The 19,843-nt window shown below is 35.4% G+C and overlaps 1 protein-coding gene across 1 annotated transcript in view; it reads right to left on the bottom strand.

Moving 5' to 3' along the window:
• Positions 1-19,843, bottom strand: part of CTNNA3 (catenin alpha 3) — a 1,601,461-nt gene that overhangs the window by 1,421,940 nt on the left and 159,678 nt on the right. The gene's annotated exons all lie outside the window — the stretch shown is intronic.

Below are 19,843 nucleotides of genomic sequence, written 5' to 3'. Positions count from 1 at the left end.
ACTCAGTGCTCATCATGATAAGTATACTCTTAATGTCCTTCATCTATTTCCCCCATCACCCCACACACCTCACATCTTGTAAACCCAGTTTGTTCTAAGAGAATAGATCTTAAAAGTTCTCATCACAAGAAAAAAATTCTGTAACTATGTACAGTGATTATGTTAACTGGACTTATTGTGATGATCATTTTACAACATATACAAATATCAAGTCATTATGTTAGACAACTGAAACTAATATAATGTCATATACCAACTATACCTTAGTGAAAAGGGATAATAAATTTTAAAGTTGGAAAAAGAGATGTAATAGGTTGCATGTGCTTGTCTATATAAAAAGGAGACTTCTTTCTGTCTTTGCAATTTCCTAGTAAATTGCCTATGATACATACATATCACATTCTGATTTAATACATATTCAATAATAAAACTTTATCTACTATCTTTTTTTAATTTTTTTAAATGTTTATTTTTGAGAGAGAGAGAAAGACAGAGCATGAGCTGAGGAAGGGCAGAGAGAGAGGGAGACACAGAATCTGAAACAGGCTCCAGGCTCTGAGCTGCCAGCACAGAGCCTGACATGGAGCTTGAACCACAAACTGTGAGATCATGACCTAAGCCAAAGTCAGGTGCTTAACCGACCAAGCCACCCAGTTGCCCGTCTGTACTAAATTTATGAAGAGGATACCTAGGTTGGGAGATTTTTGTTTTAGTTACATTTCTCAAACACTTAACCACTCTTTGCCTTGCTTTTTCCTTCAAGAAAAAGCCTCCACCTTTGCACTGCCCATCCCTTCTGTCTAGAACATTCCTCACCACTACTCCCATATGTGCATGGCCCATATGGGGCCATCCCTCCCAATGTGTCTGTGCTCATCTTACCAGATGACCTTGACCACACTGACCAACTTCCCTGACCACCCTGTCTTGAGACAGGATAACAGCCTTTACTCATCTCACTCCTCTTCTTACCTGGTTTTCCTTATCCTCACAGCACATTATCATCTGGTCTGTAAGTATTTGTTTATTTGTTCATTATCTGTCTCCCTGACTAGGATAAAATCTGTACAAGAGCAGATACTCTTCCTATTTCATTCACTTCTTATACCCCAGAGCCCAGGGGAAAAAAAAAAAAAGCCTGGCACAAACAATATTAGTTCCACGAATAAGTGAAAGATCATTATTAATTATACAAAGTAAAAGGAGTTCAAATAAAGTGGCATTAAAGTGAGTAACTTAAGTATGCAGAAAGTGCAACTCTGTATAGTTACAGCTACAGAAAAGCTAAACATTTGGCTACATAAATACCTGAGTAAGTCTTTATTATAGTTCAGTGCCTCTTGTCACCCCTGCTTTAAAACTGTCCACAAACTTGTCATTTGTGGCAGAGTGTCACCCTCATGCACCAATGTCAGTACACAGAGTCATATCTCACTAATCAAATAATCGGGGGCGGGGGATGATCTTTAATAATAAAAAGTGTAACTGTAGAATATGTAAATCAATGTCCTTTTGTGAAAAAAAAGTCTCTGGGTGTGAAGACAAAGATGAGAAATTTTGTCATTTACAGATTTCAATAAAAATCTCAATGTAAACTTGTCCAGAACTTGGAAAAATAATTTATCTGCGAAATTAAGCAGGTAAGATATTAAAAAAAAAAAGACATTAAGCACCATAAAACTATAGTAATAAAAGAAAGCAGTATAGATATAAAAATGGCTTTAGGGGCTCCTGGGTGGCTCAGTGGGTTAAACATCTGACTTCAGCTGAAGTCATGATCTCATGGTTCGTGGGTTCGAACCCAGACCGTGCCTGGTGCCTGCTTCAGATTCTGCCTGTCTGTCTGTCTCTCTCTCTCTCTGCTCCTCCGCCACGTATGCTCTGTTTCTCTCTCAAAAATAAATAAACTTTTAAAAATTTTTAATGGGTCAATAAAACAGGATAACTAACCTAAAAGAATTGAATTCATAATTAAAAAGACATACCTATTTATTGAAAAATGAATGAGAAAAGTGATGAATTAATAAATGAATTTGTAATCACAAATTATACACTTAGAGGAAAAATGATGTGAGCACTTGATTTACATTATATACTAAAGGCAATTCCATATGAGTTAAAGAATTAAAGATAGAATCATAAACTTGGAGAAAAAATGATTTATTACAAAGATAGAGGGGATGGCCTTTCTAAGCTTAGAAGCTATAAAAATAAATTATATGGAATACAAAGATGTAACATTAAAAATCCAAAATAAAAAGTAATTTTGAGAAAAAGCTTTTGCAGTAAATATGACAGATCTAGTTTAATATGTTGACTATATAAAGAGATCAAACAGATAAGAAAAACACTAAAAACTCAAAAGACAAATGAGCAAAGGTCAAAAACAGACAATTCATAAAGAAATACACCTAACAAAGAGACATGCAGAGCAGGTTCTGGCTTTTTCCCTAGATTCTGCTTCTGCTATTCAGTTCATTAAGCTCTGGTTTCACACTTCCTGACAGCCAATAATTGGCCTCCGTTTTGCTCTTCAAACCTGTCCTTACTTTTCAAATGGAATTTGATGTTTCATTGATGCTTCTTCCATTCTGACCCCCACACAATCGCAAGTCTCACCCTTGCTATGCCCCACCTTACAGAGGGGCAAGAAAACTATAGGAAATCTCTACTGTTCCCTATTTCATTTTATGATTTACTGATACTGATTCAGTGCTGCTATATAAAGGCTGTGCACTTTTACATACAATATCCAAACAGGTGAAGGAATCACACACACAATGTAAAATGATCCATGTTATAATGTAGCAAACACACAGTTAGGGCTCAGTGTTTAGGGAGGAAAGAAGGAAGACAGGAAGGGAGAAAGGGGAGGGAAGACTATCCATGCAACACTTCAAGTCAAAGTTTCCAAAGCAGCTAGAAACTCCAGGGTGTTAATTTACTGGGCACTACAGAACAGAGTTCTGAGGACTCAAAATCTTTTTAAGACTCTATGAAAAACTATTATTGATATCAAAATATAAAAAGAAAGTTGCAAAATGAAAATTATTAATTGTCCACAAATGTATTATGGTAACTCAATTAACTTTAAATTGTAGTATTATAACAATTAATTAATTAATTATATTTGAAATTTTACATATTAGATGATCTTATTATAAAAGAATTCCAAAAAGTACCTAATGAAGGCAAAGAATTCCCAACCATGCATAAATTAAATGAGAACATAATTTCAAAGTACATTTATAAAAAAATATACCCAATTTTTTCTAAATCAAAAACTATACTTGATATTGAGTTGTGAGTACATTTAATATATTTGCTGTCAGATCACTGAAACCCCAAAAAATAAGATTAGGATGGGGGACCTGGGTGGTTTAGTTGGTTAAGTATCTGACTCTTGATTTCAGCTCAGATCATAATCTATCTCACAATTGTGAGATCAGATCTCATGTGGGGCTGTATGCTTAGTGTGAAGCATGCTTAAGATTCTCTCTCCATCTCTCTTTGCCCCTCCCCACATGCTCTCTCTCCCTCTCCCTCAAAAAATAAAAAGAAAGAAAAAAAGAGAGCAAGGTAGGGAAGGAAGGAAAGAAGAAAATAAGACTGTTTAAGGCTGCAAAGGTCTTTAACAGCCCTGGTGCATGCATTGGAAATTGAGACATGTCCAGAAAAAGATAAGGTTTCAATTTATTTAATGGAACTCACCATGAAGAAAGGCATAGTCAGGTATACAAGCCTGATCCACAGATAATAGGTTTCAGTTGAAGAGTAATTTTGAAATAGCACAGTAATGTGCTTTTAAGATTATTGCCCTCAGACTCTGCTAAAGCTTGGGGATGGCCAAAGACTGCACCAAAATAGCAAATTTTTAAAAACTTTTACATATATATTTCAGCAAAATCTCTAAAAGGAACAGTGAACACAACTTGACATATGTAGTGGTGGAGAGCACTGGCCACACTTCATCATGTGGCTGTCTGAATATTACTTTCACACTTGCTCAGTAGAAAACTAGTAGGTCCGTGTTATCAGACCATAAGGGAGGAAGCCAGTGATATAGGAGCACTGCAGTCTGGACACTAGAGCAACTGCTTCCACTCACTAGCCTGGGAGCTGAGACCATGCATTCAATTACAAGGGAAGAGAAAAGAATGACTATATGGCAAGTGATAAAATCATAAACACATGTGAAAAGCATGTGAAAGTCCTACTACCCTGGAATAAGCATATAAAGACATTGTTATGATAATGAGGATGATGATGATGATGATGACCACGACGACAACAACAACTTCATTATACCCTTTGCAGAGCCTGGAGACACATGGGTTGTATAAGAAATTCTATTCATTAGACACACAAAAATCTATGAGTCTACATTAGAGAATAAATGAGGGAATTTAGAGAATACATTTGAGAATCAATGCTAAGAGTCAAACAGTCAACTTTGCCATGTTACTTCTGAAAGAATAAGGTACTCAGTTTGTGGGAAACTTTCCAAGGCTTCTCTTCTACTTCTGTCTTTGTGAGGACTGTTGTTGCAAACTCACAGTAAAATATTAGTGAGATCTACATTAACAAGGACACTGCAAGGTATTTCCAGCATGGAAAACAAAGTTCACTTCCCCAAATTCCAATTTTGTCAAACTAAGTGATGCATCCATTTGGAAAAGAAAAGAAAAGAAAACAAGGCAACTACTGCAGAGTGAGACTTCATTAATTAATGCAGAACAGTTCACTGTAAGCAACAATATACAGAAGGGAAGGATGGAAAAAATCTGCAAATTTCCAAGGCCCTGTTGTGATGAATGTAACCAATACTGTCAAAACAAGTTATAAATTGTATTATGTGAAGTTACTTTTTGTCTGCTTGGAATCTGAGTATTTTAAGTCCAATTTACTAAGCGCAAAAGTGGTCTATCCTACAATAGTATAATACTGTGTTTTGGCAATGTAGATAAAAACCATCACAGCCATGTGTATACTACTAAAACAAGAGATGCTGTTATTTTTATTTGCTATTTCTTATATCTCTGAAACACACATACAGAAGAATTTCCTCTGCATGTGAACAATATAAATATAATAATATACATTGTATATGCAATAATATATGAAATCTACAGAGAGAAAAATCTATTTCTTTTACAAGGCAGAATCACTGTGTGATAAAAGAATTCTCTCAAGACTTTTTCAAACACTTTCAGATTGCCTCTCCTTTAATTTTAAGGTGCATTACTAATACAATATTTTTTAGAGTTGATCCAAGAAATTTTTTAAAAAGTCTGATGTGTTCAATAGACAAGAGATGGATCAGAATTCTCTTGGCTATATAAGAAACATATCTATATGAATATATATATGAATTCAATTCACAACTGAGCCTATGTTCCCTCCATAATGATAAAAATGCTAGAAACAAGTTACAAAGGTTAAATTTTTCTGGCTCTATTGGAAATTTTCTCAGGCCCAAGTCAAAGAGAAATGAAGAACTAAAGTAATCTAGTTTTTCACACATAATAAAAAAAATCTCTTTCAAAACAATGGGATGCTGATTCACAGTGAAATTTCCAAGTCAAATAAAAATGGAACATTGTTATATACAGAGAAGAATCCTGGCCTCACAGTCAAAAGTCGCATTCCAATCACTCTGTTCTTGCTACCTGATAACCTGTGCCAAGTCTTTTATGCGCCTTATTAAATAAGGAGTGGATCTAAATGATCTTTAGATCATTTCTAAAGATGTTCAATTCTAACATCTTATGATTCTATGAATCTGTACAAATAGAATCAATGTATAAGAAAATGAGCCAAACAAAAGAAAGTAGGAAAATAATAAGGAAAATGGAATCACTAACAGAGAACTGTGCACAATTTATATGGAAAAGACAAAACCTTTTGTACCCTTATAATCTCATAAATAAAATATAATCCAATCTACTTTGTACAAAACACAATTTATAGAATTACAAAATAAGGATAACACCAAAATCTAAATACTATATTCTACTATACAAATAAGGACTTTCAAAGTGCTTTCATTTGGGATGATGTTTCCATCTTGTGAAAGTGGGCAAAATTATCCTAAATAATTGCATCCAAAATTTAAGAAATAATTTCTTCACTATAAAGTTAGTAAAAACCATTTCTGAAGGAATCTGTGAAACTGCCCCCCAGATAACCATATTATGCTTCATATGATACTGCATGACATCAATTTTCATTCACAATTTTTTCACATTTTTCCAATTCTCAAAAAGGATATTTCTTCCAAGTAATGACTATCTTAAATACAATGAAATACGGTGGGTTTATTTTATGCATGCCTTATCTTCTCCATCAGATTATATTTGAGAAGGGAAAAAGAACAATGAAAGAAACCAAATCAAGCCATAGTAAATCAATGGGGGGGGAGAGAGATCATCTTCCTTACAGAAGAATTTCAACTAATTTACATACAATTCTCCCTCCAAGAGGAGGACTCAATGCCACCTTTCTGAACTACACTATGAATCCAACTCCTGAGTATAGGCTTTACTAGCAACTTGCTTCCAAAGAGTACAGTATAAGAAGGAAGGGGTAGTAAAAAGGGAATAAGTAACTTTACAGTGGAAAAACCAGGCACACACCATGTTGGCCAATGATCAAGATTAACATTATCAGTGATAAGACATAATGATAGCATGTAGCCTTAATATGAGGTGATGAGGATACTTCATCTCTGTGTTCTTCCTCTCCCAAGCCCATAACATCAGTCTAACCATGAGAGAAACATCAAACAAATCCCAGTTAAGAAAGACTCTCCACAACAGCTAACTGGCACTTCTGAAAACTTGTTGAGGTCATGAAAAACAAGGAATATCTAAAAGACCATCATAGAACAGAGGAGACTATGGAAACATGATGATGACTAAATATTAATATGGTATCCTGGATTGGATGCTTGAACTAAAAAGGGGCATTAAAGGAAAAACTAAGGAAATCTGGATAAAGTGTGGAGTTTAGTTAATAATGTATAAATGTTGGTTTCTTAGTTATAGCAAATATATCATAGTAATATAAGTTGTCACAACAGAAAAAACTGGAAGAAAATCATATGAGAACTCTCTGTACTATTTTTTGCAACTTTTCTGTAAATGTAAAACTATTCTAAAATTAAAACTTTATTTTAAAAAATCAAGCCATGCATAATTTCATACACATATTCCAGAATAAATTAACCCTATAAATCAAAAACAAAACACCAGAATTCAAACCTAAATAATTTCAGGTTTTAGAAAAACAACAACTATTAACAATAATAAAATAGGAAATTTAAATGCACCAAAAATTAAGAGCCTCTTATCTTAATTCTTACTGAGGGTACAGTTTTTCTCTTGTGAGAAGACCTGAAGCATATGTTAGCTCATTTAACACAAAGTAACCACCAAAATAGTTAAATCTGCAACTAGTGTGCACTCCTATGGGTCGTAATATTTCAGAAATAATGAACCTTGTCCTCCCTCTTTCTGATAACCCATCATAACTCTGGATGTCTTGGGTTTCCAGGAGAGACTTATGGGAAAATGTGTGAAATAAGTCTTGGACTTCAACTGCTGTACAGCTCATAAAACAAACAGAACTAAACTGATTTATTTGAGTCATTCCATTTTTTGTTCAAAAGACAAGGCCAAAAACACTGTTTAGGGTTTAAATGGTAATATTCTTTCTCTGTACAAAAGTCAACAGTGTAGTCAAATTACTATGTACTCTAATTCATTAATAAACTATAAATACCATCAGGCCCAGCTTATGATCAAAGTGTGTTTTAAACTGTCATGTTTGGGGCGCCTGGGTGGCTTAGTCGGTTAAGCGTCTGACTTTTGCTTAGGTCATGATCTCGTGGTTCGTGGGTTCGAGCCCCGCGTCGGGCTCTGTGCTGACTGCCAGCTCAGAGCCTGAAGCCTATTTCAGTCTGTGACTCCCTCTCTCTCTGACCCTCCCCTGCTCACACTGTCTCTCTCTCTCTCCTAGAAATAAATAAAACATTAAAAAAAAAAAACCTGTCATGTCTGTTATGTGTAGCTTATAATACATGTTCCCAGTGACAACACTCCTCTAAGAATTGTTAAATTCATAATTTCAACTCAAAAAAAACTTTTTTAACCTGTAAAGTAAATTAATGATGTTAAGAGGAATATAGCCAGAGAGATCACTGAACTGATGATTCTATTTCTCATGCCCTGAAAACAGTGAGTCAAATGTAGGGTAAAAACAAACAAACAAAAAAAGACAGTGTATATCCCGAGTTATTCCCTATTAAATCTCCACTTCATGCTTTCTAAAAATGGAAATTAAGCATCCAGGGCAAGCCAGTTTCAGAAAATGGGAAGAGGCAGAATATGGAATGTGCAATGAATGAAAAAGAAGGGCTGCTAATATAAGAAATGCCCTGAGAACATGGTTTCCTTTCCCTGGCTTTTAGTAGCACTGGGGGTTTCAAGAACTATAACTGGTACATCTCCAAGACAGGATGGAAAGTACTCCTCTGATAAAGCCAAAGTGTGGTCAGAAGGAACTGAAGATACTTTGAGCAATGAAGAAAAAGACACAGCTTAGAAAAGATAGTAGAGTTGCCCACTAAAAGAGGCAAGAAAGTCCTGGGCCAGAGACCTTCCAAGGACATCAGAGAGATTCCATATAGCACGCTTTGGAAATAAATATATGTGTATTTGAATCCTCTGCCCTATAAGCCCTGTGATCATGAGAATCTTACTTAATTGCTCTAAGTCTCAGTTCTCTTGCTTATACAATTAGAATAAAAATACTCATCAGTATTAGTTTTATACTAGTGCTATAACAAATTAGCACAAACTTGGAAGCTTAAAACAATAAAAATTAATTACCTTACAGTTCTGGAGGTAAGAAATTCAAAATGGATCTCACCAGGCTAAAACCAAAGCTTCAGTAAGGTTGCAAGCCTTCTGGAAGCTTTATGGGAGAACCTCTTCTCTTGCTTTTTCCAGCTGATAGACGTCACTCACATTGCTTGCTTACCCCATTCCTCTATCTTCGAAGACAACAACATCAGGCCAGGTCGTTCTTATGCTCCCTTTTCTCTGGTTCTTTCTCTTCTGCCCCCCTTTTCCACTTTCAAGGACTCTTGTGACTACACTGGGCCCACCTAGATAATCCAGAATAATCCCCATATTTTAAGGTCATCTAATTAGCAACCTTAACTCCATCTGCAACCTTAATTCCCCCTTTGCCATATAACATAACATATTCACAGGTTACAGGGATTAGGATATAGACATCTTCGCGGGACCATTGTTCTACGACTACACTGTCATATGGAGTAGCTGTGAAAACTACATGCAATAATATACAAAGCTATTGGTATGTAAATTTTTAAAAAGTGGTCCTCCCACCCTCTTGGGCTCTCTCCCCATTAAACATCAAAGCTATTCCTCTAACAAATCTCTAGTACATGCTTGACATCTGCTTCTTAGACAACCTGATTAACCAGCTGCATCAATTCCTGCAGAGCATCCATACTGCCAAGAATCACAATGTTAGAACTGGGAGAAACTTAAGAAATTCTCTACTCCAATCACTTCATATTACAAGAGCAGCATGAAGGATGCTTCTCCAAAGTCTATGGTCAGTAAGCAGCATAGCTAGTGCAATAACACCTGTAGTGCCCTTTGGATTGTTATGTGCTACCTGTGGGATTCTGGGACAGGTACTGCTCTTTTCTGGCTACAGGAATTAGGGCTCCAATTTGTAATTCTGTAAATAAAAAAGGTTTTAATAATAATGACTCTCAAAGGAGTGGAGAAATAAGGTTCTCTGGTAGGATGGTGAGGGAGTTCCATCTATTTGGTGGTAGACTCCAGTGCAAGCTCCAGTGGTACCTGCAGAAGGAGCATCAGCCACCATGCTTATCCATTGGTAAGTATGGGATCTCTTGTGCTATAGCCTAAGTATAAGGGAAATGTTCCCAAGCAAACATCTCTAGAGGAAAATGTATCCAGAGCTCCACCTAAGAATTCAAGCTTTGGGGAACACCCACCACTGTTTATGTTCTACACCTTCTCCATCCACAAGAACATGGATTCTTTCTTATTTTACTTCCTCCAACAAGACTTTTTCTCTGGCTCCCTAAAGGTGGTATAAGACAAGAGAAGTACAGACCATGGTAATAGCATCAAACAATAGTTCTAAAGAGATGATGTCTAACACAGAATAAATTTGTGACAAAAGTGTGCCAAGTTAAATATGTGAATATTGAGCACTATGTCTATTTTAACAACATAGTCAATATATATCTACAATGGTGCTATCACTAGAAACTCACTATCTTTGCTGAAGCACACTTATTACTTTCACCCAAACAATAGAGTCCTTTCCTCCAATTAGTAGAGTCTGGAGGAAATTAAAATAATCTACGGTGGAACCTCTTCTGTAATCAGGAACTGGCAAAAGCATGCAGATCCAAGACTGATATATCTACATTGCATTTGGATCTCAAGCTTTGCATCAGTGAAGGGGATATGGGTAGGATAATATCACTGTCTTATTTCTGGTCATGTTGTCAGCCACCATTAGTAGCTTTTGCAGAAAAGTGAATACATGAAAACCAATTTGAGCTTCTTTTTCAAAAAGGCTGTTTTCATCTTTTCAAGCCAAAGCACTGTGTTTTTTCTTTGATGAATATTTTATAAGTCTTCTCTATTTTCTCCTGTACAGTAACGCTTCAATTGGAAATGAATGAGATTTAGAATTCATAACTGGCTGTGACTTGTCCTGAAACTAGTCTCGCTACCCCAGATCATAAACTGTACATGTCTCATGTTCATGGAGCAAAAGCAAAATGTCTTCATCACTTTTTAATATTACTATGTAAGTAAATTACTCCTTTGACATATGCCTTAAGATTACCTTTTTATCTGTTGGCAAAGATAAAATGCCTTAACTTTTCCTTGCCTTACAAAGATTTAACTCTACTTCATATATCCCCATCTTTGAATCTGAAGACTCTACATTCGAGCCAAGTATGCTCCAAAATCAAAAAGTCTCATATAATCCTTCTCTCTCCTGAAACTCTATCTATCAACTTTCACTTTTATGGATCTCCTTACCTATCCTCACATTCTTACTAGATGTCTCATAACGTCTTCCTTCTTCTTTACAAACATTTTCATAATTTCCTGATCTTTTCCCAAAAACTGGATTAAAGTATATGAGTATGCTAGGAAAGTTAATGATATAGTGCTCCTTCATACCAATATATTCTTTAAATATGTATTCCACATCTATTTGTATACTTAACATTGCCTAGAAGAAAGGCAACAAATGAAGCCAGCACTTCCTCATAGTTTTGTTTTCATTCTGACTGATAAACTAGAGGTAAGCTTGAGCTTTAACTTCTGGACATAAGGTCACTGGTTGGATGTGAACTCAAATAAGGTAATGTTATTCCTAATACACAGTCCATAAAAGAGGATAATCACACATACACACAGAGGTGTAATTAACTGATAACAGTCAAATATCAAATTTATAATGATGGTACATTGTTTAAATTTGCCCAAGATATTTTTGGTAGTTGATAATCTTCCTTTTCTACCATGAAAAAGGACACTCTGCAACTAATAAAAATTATTTGAGAGGTTTTAAAAATACATAGATTATTATTGCAAGGGGGAAAACAGATTATTTACTTTTTGTTACCTTTCTTTCTTAGATCTCAATGTGCTTTAAAGCTTTTTTCTTTTATTTATTTTTGCAGCTGAGGGCCTTGAGACTTCTTTTGGTATCCCTTTTGATTGGGGGATAGAAAAAATGCTTTACAAAATTAAAGTCTATTCATTTTTCTAATACAATTTCATTATGGAGTTAATATTAATAATAGCAGAAGATACTAACTAAAAAATAGAACAAAGAGCAATGAAAATATATTGTGTCCAGGTTAGAAGATCTCTGAAAAAAGACAAGTCAAAATCTCCCAATACAATATAGTAAATAACTAAGGTAATAATGTTCTGTCATGTGCATATCCACTTCTATTGTGTTTCATATGATTTGTGAGTTGGTGGTGTGTGAAGCTGCCATTGAAAACAAGATCAGTGAGTAATTTAGATTAAATGTGCTGAATTTAGAGAACTTATACCACTTAGATACAAAAAAATGTCAGGTATTCTGTCTCACTAAAAGTTACTGGAGAAAGAAGCAAGTTCTTAGAACAGCAATTCTTAAGCTATGGTCTAGGAACAAGCACTTTTCTGAACATTTGGCTTGGTAGGATAGAGTGAACATAGTATTGAGAGAAATATCCCAGGAGGATTTCGTAAGAACACTGATATATTAGGTCATCTCTATTTTTCAGTGAGTCTTCAGAGTAGGACATTTGGAGAACCACTGACCATAAAAATTATATTCCAAGATCTTAGAAGGAGATTCCAAGTATCTGCCTTATGTTCCTCTAAGTGATGCTCCACAAGTCTACCATTCCTGGCCTACTTACTATGTAGTCTATGAAAACGAACAACAGGAGAGCAAATAAAAATGGAAAGGTATCAATGAGCTATGCAATCTATATTTTTCAGTTTGACATTTACTTATATGAGCACTTAAAACAGCCTCATTATTTGCAGTTTTCTGAACCACCGAAAAGGAATAAATAAAGACACAAAAACAGTTACAGAGTGACTACAAAAGAGGCACTGAAGAGTACTTCAAAATTTCAGCAGAGTAAAAAATCATTAAATAATTTGCTTCCAATTCTCTTTTCCTCTTTGAGCTCTATTTAGTGCAAGTCTTGCTGAATAAGTAAACCTCTAGGCCATATGTCATTAATCTAATATTCATACCATTGGGTATTCTGTCTTAAAACGTCATATATACTGCTTTAAACATTCAGCAGTACAAACAGTATAATGAGTTAGAAGATGACTACTTCTAGAAAGAGAAGATCTTCCTAACCTTTCATAATTTTCTCATTCTTGAAAAATGAGCGCACAGAAGGAGAAGGCTGGGTGTACCATCAACCAGCCTCCAGAAAAGAGATGACCTTGTTTTCAATCACAGGTTTCCAAACAATAGTGTACAAATTATATTACTTCCTTGGTAAATCAAGAGAAGCTCAAATGCAGCCCAAGTTCAAGGCATCATATCCCCAGGGGAATAATAGCAAACGGCAATGATGTCAGCCCTAGCTCTATTACAGACTTGGGGAATACTTCAAATATACACAGACTATTTTAACCATTGCTACTGCTTGATCATGTGATGGATACATTCTTTTGGGACTTGACATCCAATGCCACCCAATTCTATCTATTATCACAGGAACTGCAAAGCTCCTTACCCTCTCTTATCATAGGCACTATGGGGCCAAATACTAGTCAACTAGAATATGCTATATGCAAACAGGAGCTGCTAATGAGATGCATTCTTGAGTGCTTCAGAAAGTAAGAAAGGAAATAGAGGCCATCTCCTGTTTTGAAAACTGGCAAGGAAAACTGGTAGGTCATGTTTTCAGTAGGTGAAGGCCTTGTTATATTTCTAGTCACCAGTTTTGTTGGTATAAAGGAGGCTTTCATAGCATAGTGGTGGCAGCAGCTTCTTGATCTCTTGATCTCAGCTCTGATCGCATCTCTGGATCTCAGTTTCATGATATCTTTAGTCTAGAGGTTGCCCCTCTGGCTACCATTGCCCTAGTCCTTTTAGCAGATGTTGCAACCACCTAATTCTCTCAGTCTCCTTGATTCCTACTGAAAATACTAGAGTGATTGTTATTTCCTACACTAAACCCTGATTGACAGGTGTCCGATCCAGCTCTCCTTTTTCTGCAGGAGGTGCCATAAATCAGTATTACTCCTCAACATGCAGTTAATTGATATCCTCAGTTAACTAACACACACTCCCAAATTCTTGTTTATATTAAACACACTCACAGTAATCTGAATTCATAAGTATGTTTTCATATTATTAAAGGGCACATTATATTGGGGCGCCTGGGTGGCTTAGTCGGTTAAGCGTCTGACTTTCGCTTATGTCATGATCTCGCAGTTCGTGGGTTCGAGCCCTGCGTCGGGCTCTGCGCTGACTGCCAGCTCAGAGCCTGGAGCCTGTTTTCAGTCTGTGACTCCCTCTCTCTCTGACCCTCCCCTGCTCACGCTGTCTCTCTCTCTCTCTCTCTCTCCTAGAAATAAATTAAAAAAAAAAAAAAGACTGCTTAGAACAGCTCTTTAAAAGGGCACATTATTAAACAAGAATGGAAGAATAATGGCACTTCCTCTCTTCCAAAGAAGCTAGAATGAAGAAAAAATTTTAGTCTATTATACAAAATCCAAGGAAAAACTATGATCAGCTCAACTTGGATCTGGTTTATGGTATGCATCTCTGGACCAGTCTATTGTGGTTGAACAAGCTAATACAACAAAAAATGGATTCTAGAAACCAGTTCTATAGTAATGGGTGAAGGGAATGGATGGTGACCTGAGAAGATGAGATGGATAGATTTTCCCAAATCTATATTCAAACCCTAGCTCTCCCAAATACCAACTGTTAGCCTAGGGCTTGTTATGTAATATCACTAACATGCAGTTTACTGTTCTATCAAAAGAAGATAATCTTTTTATTTTTTAAGTTTATTTCTTTTGAGAAAGAGAACAGGGGAGAGGAAGAGAGAGAGGAGGAGAGAAAATTGCAAGCAGGCTCTGTGTGGTCAGTGTAGAGCCTGATGCAGGGCTCAAACTCTAGAACTGTGAGATAGTGACCTGAGCTGAAATCAGGAGTGAGATGTTTAATCAACTGAGCCCCTCAGGCATCCCAAAAGCAGGTAATTTTTAAAAACTTTACTTAGATCATACAATCCTTGTGATGATTACATTACATAATACAAGCAAACCAATTATCATCAATGTAACACAAGTGCCCAATAAACCTTAGTTTCTTTGTTTGTTTGTTTTATTTTGTTTTTATCATTGTCTAAATGTTTCAGTTCACTGGGAGCACTGACTATTCATTTGCTCAGCAAAAGAACCTTTGGTTATACTTGCTTGAAGTCTAGACCATACATCTGGAAGCCAGCTAAGAAAACTGACCATACAAACTCATATCAGGTCATGAGTACAAAACAGACATCACCTTTCTAGTTGAATTTAAATGATAAAAAAGTAAGATAAAAAGAATACCTGATTATATCCATGTCCTCTGGGTAAGAGAGCAATGCACATTCATTTCAAGATATGTGTTCAATTTAACCCAGTATATAAAAGATCTGGTTTTCCTGAAATTTGTTGCTACAAACCAGCATGTACAACCAGAAATAAGGTTTACTTCCTTGACATATCTGGTATGACTTATAAAAACAGACCCAGGGTCAGCAAATTTTGTCTTACTGTCAGACAAAAGAGGAAATGTGTTAGGCTTTGTGGGTCATCCATTTCTCTTGTAAATACTCTGCATTAAAACAAAAAAGTAGCCATTGACACAAAAAGACACATAGACCAATGGAACAGNGTGGGGGGGAGGGGGGATGGGCATGGAGGAGGACACGTGTGGGGATGAGCACTGGGTGTTATGTGGAAACTAATTTGACAATAAACTATTTGTAAAAAAAAAAAAAGTAGCCATTGATAATACATTTAAAAATGATCATGGCTGTGTTCCAATAAAATTTTGTTTACAAAAACAGGCAAGAGTCTACATTTGGTCCACAGGCTATAAATCACCAATGTACTGCATAAAAGTACATGTGGTGTGTGTGTGTGTGTGTGCGTGCACGCACACACATGCGTGCACATGCACGCAAGCATGTATGTGGTCTATAGCAGGGAATAGTGGTTCAAGTTTCAAGGGAGTCACATTTCTCAAGATTTGTGTATGTCATCTAAATATTTATTGTCATAAGTCTGTTTATAATAACTTGTCTCCATTTCTAATGTCAAGGATCTGTAGCAATATAACATTAATTGCTGGTATTATATTTTTTGTAATATAAGCATTTGAAGCAATAAATTTTCTCTAATAATGTTTTTAAAAATATAAATAAATAAGATAGTACATGTGGCTTGTAAATCTTGAACACACCTCAAATTTACTTACTCATACTTTGACTCAGTTATTGAAAACATCTCCAGCCCAAAGCCTTCTCCAGGCCTGCCCATCCTACATCTTTCTGCCCCTTACTCATGCCCCTCACTTATGTTTCTATGATTCCATAGGTCTATCTCTGAAGCAAGCTTCCTAGAATCCCCTCTACTTCAGTTCATCCTCCATATTGCCATTTGATTCATCTTTCTAAAACACTTTCCCACTCAAAATCCTTCACGTGCTTTATACGAACTATAACAAAATGTTGAAACACTATTTTGTCATTTAAAACATTTTATATTCTGGCTCCTGCTGATTTTTTCATTTTATATCTCTTGTCCTCTATAGAAATAATTCCATAAACTGATGTACTCTTTCTCACATTTAGATATTTCTCTATTTTTTTCTCTTTTCTTCATCTTTTCTCCTCTAGAGCAACCTTTTCTCTTCCACCTTCTTCGTAAATTCAAATTCTTCATATTGTTTAAAGTCTAAAGAACGAAAAAGTTAAGTCTCAAATAAAGAACAAGTTCCTTGATCCACCTAATCTGCAGTAATTAACTCTCCTGTGACTCTGAAAATAAAAGATATTGTTTCCATCACTCCTACAGCCCTTGTCATATACTGTTTACTGATACAGTTTGTGTTGCCGCTACTTGCGTTACTCTTGTTTCACTGGAGCAGCAGGCAGACTGCAGGTTTATTGAAAGTAGGGCTGAGACGCAGACCTCTTTGAACTGCCCAGCAGATCTTTCAGGGTACTTAGCACATACACTGGCTATAGAGTTTGTTAAGACTAAAAGATATGAAGATATCTATGTAGCCCTATTTGCAGTAAGTGCCTTTCAGCAATTTGTGGGTCTTTTAACAAAAAAGGATTTGAAATGATCCTGTAACAAAAAGGAGGGACACTTTGTCTCAGAGAGAACTCCATGGAATGATAATTCAGAATGTGTAAAACTGCAGACTTTTGTTTCCCTTTTACCTAAAGCCTTTTACATAACCATTTCCATCATCCCTATCAAAAGTGTACGTAGGAAAATAAAAAGAGAGTACAGATCATTCAGAATTGCTCTTTCTTAGAAGCTTGAGGAGAAAAAGCTTTGATTGGGAAGAAACTATAATAAATGCCTTAAAGATTTTTAAAGTTTTGTGAATGCCGCTGCCAGTGTTTCTGCGGTTTTTCATAACCACAGGTGGGTAATTGAGAGTTAGTATTGCTACCGTCAGGCGCCATGGAAGTATTTAGTCTCAAGCTAGAAAGATTCAGTGACATTTTGCATTATTTCAAATAATAATGCCTTACGTATGTGCTGTTATTATAAACAGTAACTCTTGATATTTTAAAAGAAAATAATTTTTAATAGAATTTTATTTTTTTAAAAATAGCTATATTGTGCTCATTTCCCAGCCTAAAAACAACCACTTTTCACCCTTAATTATCCAACCCAAGACTGCCAGCACTAGTACTCTCATGCAATAGAATGAGGATTTCAGAGCTGTCCTTCCCAAGCATTTCACAGTAAGAGAGTTTGTATTAAAGATTATAGAAGGGAAAAGAAAAGGAGGGGGAAAGAATGAGACTACAATCAGTTTTCCTAGTAAAGTTTCTTTCCTCAAACATAACTGTCTGTAAGTCTAGCCTCTCCTAGCTTATACAATTCATGATACCTGTTGTTAAAATGGAAAAAATCTAAAACAAACAAATAAATATTAGAGGTTCGATAGCCTTCAGGGAAAGATTTACCATAAAACAATTATGCTTGATTCTATTGCAAGCCCTTGTTCCCGGTTTTAGTTATAACTCACATGAAGATCAACTCAGCACCCTGAGGAGAGAACTACTGCTTATCAAGAAAATAAACAAAAGGAAAATAAAACACATACAAGACTATGGAATGTTCTTTTTATTTGGAGAAAGTGAAAAACAGCCTCTCTAATACACAAAATTAATAATAGCCACATGAAAATCAAGCACTAAGTTATTTTTTCCCTACATCAAAAGACACTGCCATTTACCCTGTCAACTGGGAACAATTCCTCTCCTCCAAAAGTCATATTTTTATTTCAATTTGGGTATTATTTTCACCTGTGTGGTTTCATCTTTATAGAATTTCTGCAGGTTTGATGTCTACTTGTCAGGTTACTTTTCACATTATCATTTTAGTTTGCACTTAAAGTTTTGTATATGCTTCCAAAAAAGAATCAAGATTTATTTTGAAGTTAATTGCACTCAATTATCAAACGTTCCTTGGATCTAAAGACATACTAATATGCACCACAATTTGTTTCTGCCAAAACACATTTTCTCTTCTCATCTGTGCAATGCTGTTTTTCTAATTATATGTGATGCCTTATTAATGGTATCTCATAGTGGAAATATATCCAGATTCCTTTTTAAAATGTAAGCAATCTAAATATGCTTAAAGTTATGCCACAGAATAATGAAATAGAGTTAGAAAACAGTACCAAAAAATGGGGAGGGGGAGGATTAACCCTGCAATAGCTTTGTATACTCAACCAATTAATCAAATATAATTGTGAAGTATAAATATTATAGTACAACCAATGGTCTTCTCCACTCACTACTTAATTATAATTAACCTTCATTCTGGAAAAGTTTTGGTGATGCCCCTCCTTATAGGATAATCAGATAAGCAGAGCCAAAAACTAGGATGTATCTTTTTCACTAGGAAGAGTTTCAAATTTGGCAGTACATTCATATGTGAACAAAGCCAAAGAAGATGGCAAGGGTAAAATTTGAGTTTGTCTATCTCTAAAGAGGGACAAAATTAGCATAAGGGGAAATAAGGGTAGAGAAATATCATAAATTTTGAGCTGTAAACCTGTGTTTGAAAATCTAAATGTTGTCTGTCACTAGGCAATGCATGCATGTAAAATTCTTTCTGAAGAATGACAAATAGATTCTTGTCTTTGTAGGTCTCTATCTCTTTCCTACTAGTTTCTGAGCATAACTTAATTATCTGGCTTTAATCTACAAGCACTTTATATGATTTTTAGTGATATTATAATGAAAATCAGTAATAAAAGGTAATAGTCAATGGGGGCTCTCTAAGTTCAATGAAGAACAATAAGGGAGCAGAGAGGAAAGCAAAACACATACTGAACACAAAGAAAAATTTTGAACTGGGGCCAAATCTCATAATAAGATTTCACATTTAAAAATTTTAGAGAGAAAAGCTACCTTAGTCACTAAAAGTCTGCAGCCTGATCTACTTAAGTTTTTGACTACACACTACTATCTTGGTAGGTAAACACTGACAGAATCTCCCAACTTTTCCCCATGCTCAACAACTGTCTATACACATCAATGTATCAGTACTGTTCAAGTCTGGATGATCTTAGCCCCTCACAATATTCCCTACTTTTAGACTTCTCTACTAGACTTTAAGACCATTTAAATATTGGTTCTTAAAGTCCCTTTGTTATATATTCCCCCATGAATCACTTTACACAGCTCCTACACCTAAAATAACTCTCTGACTCTCATTTATTGAACATTTTAAATCATCTTTTTATTTAACATTTTACAGAGCATGTATTTAAAAACATAGTTGACTTTCTTGATTATGCCATACATGACCATGTGACAGTAAGTTTCTGAAACTTGCCAGGCCATGATTTGTTTTAAAATTTAGTAATCTCTGCACCTACCTGATTAAAATATTTTGAGAATCAACTAAGTTAAAACAAATAGAATTCATGTTTATATATATATATATATATATATATA

The sequence above is a fragment of the Crocuta crocuta genome, unplaced genomic scaffold (genome assembly GCF_008692635.1).
Source record: "Crocuta crocuta isolate KB4526 unplaced genomic scaffold, BGI_CrCroc_1.0 scaffold167, whole genome shotgun sequence".
Classification (NCBI taxonomy): domain Eukaryota; kingdom Metazoa; phylum Chordata; class Mammalia; order Carnivora; family Hyaenidae; genus Crocuta; species Crocuta crocuta.
Note: the sequence above shows the minus strand (reverse complement) of the source record. Positions and strands in the feature narration are given on the sequence as shown.